A 5,046-nucleotide genomic window follows, 5' to 3' on the forward strand; every position below is an offset into this window, starting at 1 on the left:
CTCAAACACTTCACCCTGTTGGAGCAAAGGCTCCTGTTTTCATCTTCCCTCCAGGAACTGGGCTCGAGCCCTGTGGAGTGGGGAGTCTCAACACACATATGTATGCGATTTAGGAGGGCAATTCGTGCTCTCCCCACCTCTATTCCAAGCTGAGTCCCAGGGCCTCTGTGGTGTATAACCCAGGACACTATATTGCTTTCAGTTTTCTGAGTTACTCTTGCAGGCCTTGTGCAGTTCAAAGATTGATGGAGACCACTAAGAGTGGTGCTGAGCAGGATTTAAAATTAGCTAATCGGCTGTGTTTATCTGTGAGTCCATCCTAGGCCTAGGCCCCTTATCTGGAGATGGGCGGTGGATTCATAGTAAGTGAACGTCCCTGAATCACTAGTCCTGGTTGAGGCTTGTAGTGGTCTGTGATGCCAGAGATACCCCAAAGGGCGAGATAAGGCCACAGCTGCGGACACCTGGCTCCAACCCAAAGTAGGTGGAGCCTGAAGCTGCAGGCATCTCAGTCCTGCTGTCTCATTCCCACCATCAGTGTCATCACGGAGATAAGACAGTTCTCTTAAATTAGCAAAACTTACTACTTGGAGAAGTCTTTGAAGTGACTCTCAGGGTCCTGCTCAGTTCCCACCCTTTCCTCAGTATCCCCTCTCTTTGTTTAAAAACCTAATAACTATGGGCCACCCAGAGAAGCTCTTTGTCTGAGCCCACAAAATCTCAAACTTGGCTAGAGGGTTTTGATCCTCCTGGAGTCCTAAAATTATACCACTTGTCTCATTTATTTAAGCCTTTGCCATACACTTGTTTGTGAGATTGGGGATTTGGGCCAGGTCCCTGATAAAAGATGTTCTGGTTCCTGTCTGGATTGACACATATTACAGCTTCTTTCACAAAAATACTCATGACGAGAACAATCATAGGATCTGAAATAATTTGCATGCTGTATTTAATTTCATTCTTACAGTGTAACAGGTAATTGACAGACAGTTCAGTAGAGCAGGTAGATGACAGCTCAGTTTACCAAATAAGGAATTGAGACCCAGAGAACTAATCCATTTCCCCAAACCACATCTAAGAAAATGAAAACTCCAGGATTCAAACTCAGGGCTTCTGATATGGAGAACAGTGGGTCTCAGAGCATGGTATCCAGACTGACAGCACCCAGGGATTTATTCTAAATGCAAATTCTCAGGGCCTGGCAGAGCTGAACAGTGAAGCAGAAACTCTGGGTGCAGATCCATCGATCTGTTTGGGCAAGCCCTTCAGAGGAGGAGGAGGGGAGGAGGAAGAAGAGGAGGAGGATGAGAGGAGGAGGGGAGGAGGAGAGAGAGGAGGGGAGGAGGAGAGAGAGGAGAGGAGGAGAAGGACTTACATTTCAGGTAGTCTGTTGCTAGTGCTCCTCCCACTTCTCTTCATGGTGTCCACACTGCCTCCTCCAGATCTGCCTCCTGCAAAGAATAAAAAAAAAAAAGGAAGCACTGAATTGGTCTAAGAGAATCTTCTGTTCCTGAAGTGAAATTTCTGCAGTAATTTCTTAAGATTACACTGAAGGCCCTTGGGGCTGGAACAGGTCCCAAGCTGTATAAGGTCAGCAAGTCCAGCCAGTTGAACTGACGTTATGTTCTCTCGGGAACACAAGGGCAACAATCCGGCCAAACAGAGATTGCTTTTGTTTTGTACCAGGACTTGAACTCATGATCTTGCACTTGCCAGGCAGGTGCTGTGCCCTGAGCTATGCCCCAGCTCTTGATTTATTTTTTCTTCTTAGAGAAAATTGTCACAATCCCACCTTTGTGGGTTTCATCACTATCATAACAAATGTCTCTTTGGAAACTGACTTTTTAAATGATTTTGCATTATCATTATTCAATAAAGTATTTTTCTACTGGACTATTCATTATGAATCAGCAATCTCCGTCCAACTAAAACTCGGGTAGTCATTTAATGATCAATGGAGATCGTAGGGCCCAGAAAAGTCAGTTTGAAAAGAAAAATTGAGGAGCAACAATTCTAAGGAACGGCCATCAAAGGAGTAGAGACACTACATACCGGAAATAAACATCTCCTGGGGAGCGAGCAGCGGGGAGCACGGGACCGCGGTGTAGAGCTCTGCGGCCTCGATCACCCCTGACCCGCGGTTTACCACCTACAGCAAGCAGAGCCAGCGATGCTCAGCTAGAATTCATGCCTCTGAAAGATGGAATTAAGATGGGACCCATTCAAAGAGCTGTCCAAGGGCTCCGTAAGTGAACTCGTATGTGAAAAGCACTTCACATGCTGTGGCTAACACACAGCAAGGACTGAAAATCAGGGAAGAATTTTGTTGGGTCTTCAGTGACTAATCCGTGCCAGAGGCGTGTCCGTGAATCTCTTGAGAACGTGCCCTCCCGTTCCAGGTCTGACTCCCACGCTGGTCCACAAAGTCTGCCTGTCCTTCGGTTTGTTTATAAGGCAACATTTGGAAAATATTCAGCATTTATAAATACAACATGTTAACAAATCTAAGAGCATCCACTATAAGATACATTACTAGAAATGCTATTCAGAAAGGAAAAAAAATACTACTGATCTCAATTGCAAGATACTTCATAATTTCAGATCAGAAGGTGAAAAAAATTCTGTGTTTTAGAATTTAATGCAAGCTGAGGGTGGTGGCTCAAACCTGTAATCCCAACAATCAGGAGGCTGAGTCAGGAGGATCTTGTGAGTTTGAGACCAACCTGGACTACAATGTAAGCTCAAGACCATCCTGAACTGCATAGTAAGAACCTGTCTCAAAAAAAAAAAAAAGAATTTAATGCAATACAGTATTTTTATTTCCCGTCACTTCCTAGGACCCACGACGAAACATTCTGCCTGGGCTCTGTGTCCTTACGTGTTCAGGGAATGTAAAGGAAGTGGTTCATGAGAAGGACATTTCACAACAGATGGGAACTGGCTTCGAGGCAGCCTTACTGAGTCAGAAAATAAATAAAATACTGGCGGGGGAGGCCCTAGGCTAGGAGGATGAGACATTTCTGGAGTTGCCCACGACTGTAGCCAGGTCTGTGCAGCATGCACTTATTTGGTTAGTTCCTGCTTGTTACTGCTCACCGTGGAGTGCACGTAGGACAGCCACTGGGGACAGCGACGGTGCCAAGAAGAAGTGGTGTCATTCTGTCTGTTCCAGCTAACTTTGTTCATTCACACAGTTGTGGATTGGATGCTGTGTCCTCGGCTAGTCAGGAGAGAGGAGGTGAAAAAGACAGTCCAAACAGCCTTCCATTCCGCTGAGTGTGCTGCCATACCCCGGTGATCCTAGCACTTGGGAGACTGAGGCAGGAGGATTGCTGCAAGGTTGAGACCAGCCTTTGACTGGAAAGCTTTTGTTATTCACGGGGAACTCTGGTCAACCTGGAGGTTTCCAAAGTTAGCGATTCCTGTCTTTGACCCTATCAGCCTGTCGCTGCGGAGGAGGTGGGGCCTCTCCTCACAAGGAGTCCGCGCAGCTCCTTCCTTGTTTCAGTTTACAGCTGTCGTTCCCTCGATTGCCCTCTTCCTCCATCTACCCCTATGACACACCCTCATCCACCTCTGGACTGTGCACCTGATAACGCCGGCATAATCAGCTCACACACCAGGGCAGCCACACGCCCGGTGATTTCTCTCTGGACTTCCTGGGGCTTCAGGGAGAACTTTCCCACGAAGAGTACTGGGGTTCCCTTGAAGACAAATTCCTGGGTTAGTTTCAGGGCTCCCTGGGTAATGATTATGATTAAGACAACACAGACAAAAGCCAAACAGCTCTAACTGAGGACAATTTGCTGGTACCAGTATCTTTGCAAGACCATCGTGAATGCAAAGCCTCAGCAGAGTGCCACGAGGTAGAACTGTCAGAAGGTTAGAGCTGCACACGTCGGGCTGCCGAGAATAGTGGCACATACTTATAACTGAAGGGACTTCATGAACAACAATATAGCAATCAAGCAGCCAAACTGATAAATTTAGAATCTAATTAACTGAGCTCAAGACCACTCATATACAGACCTCCCTATTTCAGAGTCCAAACAAGTGGCACCGAACTGGAAAGTTACAGAGCTTTTAAAAGAAAGAACCACAAAAGACATCCTGCTGGAAACAGTTTAGCTAGAGTCTTACATTAATTTTTGGTTGACACCTGTACCCTGCTTTTTTGTTGAGCAGGTTAATTTCTCTCCTGAGGGTACAGCTCATTCTGCTTTTCTCTTGGGACTTATGCCCTGAGTAATTTTCCATTTTTTGGGTCAAATACAGGGCTCAAGATGGCATCAGATATGCCAAACTACAACAATAATCCTTGGTATTCAGGAGGCTGAGGCAGGGAAGTCACTATGAGTTTGATGCCAGTCTGCATTGCCTAGTGAATTCAAAACCAGTATGAACTACACAAGACTCTATCTCAACAAAACAAAACAAAAACAACAAGAAAAACCAAGAGTAGGGTAATCTAAAGGGTGCCCCACCTTAATAGGGAGGACAGATATTCAGGAAGGATCCAAAGGTTTGAAAGGTTTGAAACACAGGAAAGAAGAAGTTGGCTTGCTGTTTTTAATCAGGGTCCATTTTAACACTGAGATGGGGAAAAACCAAGCATAGCCATCTTCCTCATGCAACGCACCAGGCGTGGTGTCACTTGCCTGTAATCTCAGCATTTGGGAGGCTGAGGCAGGAGGATCTCCCAGAGTGTTTGAGGCCAGCCTGGGCTACATAGTGAGACACTGTCTCAAAAATTTAAAAAAGAAAGAAAGAAAGAAAAGAAAAAGAAAAAAGAAAGAAAGAACAAACAAAATCTGCAGTCTCACTTTTTAAATAGCGTTTGGTAGCATCTGGTCTGTATCAATAGCATTTAATACTCAAATGAGACCACACAAGTATTTTTGTATATAGTTCATGATTATTTATAAAGCAAGAGGAATTACGTTTTCATCAGGGGCTTTTCTTAAGTGAGTGTCAAACTTCCCCTTCCTCCTGTCTGCAGTGAGGACACTCTGGGGATTAGGAGCACAGGGTTTACTGGGTTTTGGG

General features: G+C 45.4%; 1 long non-coding RNA gene across 2 annotated transcripts; it reads right to left on the bottom strand.

The window, feature by feature from the left end:
• Positions 1 to 946: 946 nt before the first annotated feature.
• On the bottom strand, positions 947 to 3,396 carry LOC134472179 (uncharacterized). Of its 2 annotated transcripts, XR_010042054.1 has the most exons (3): positions 3,097 to 3,396; positions 2,053 to 2,193; positions 947 to 1,451 (listed from the first exon to the last, which is right to left on the bottom strand). It is a non-coding gene; the product is annotated as an uncharacterized LOC134472179 (long non-coding RNA). The 2 variants fall into 2 exon arrangements; XR_010042053.1 differs by having other exon boundaries at positions 2,053 to 3,396.
• Between the last annotated feature and the right edge of the window lie 1,650 nt (positions 3,397 to 5,046).

The sequence above is a fragment of the Cavia porcellus genome, unplaced genomic scaffold (genome assembly GCF_034190915.1).
Source record: "Cavia porcellus strain 051 isolate PalLab524CR breed Dunkin Hartley unplaced genomic scaffold, mCavPor4.1 scaffold_22, whole genome shotgun sequence".
Lineage (NCBI taxonomy): Eukaryota > Metazoa > Chordata > Mammalia > Rodentia > Caviidae > Cavia > Cavia porcellus.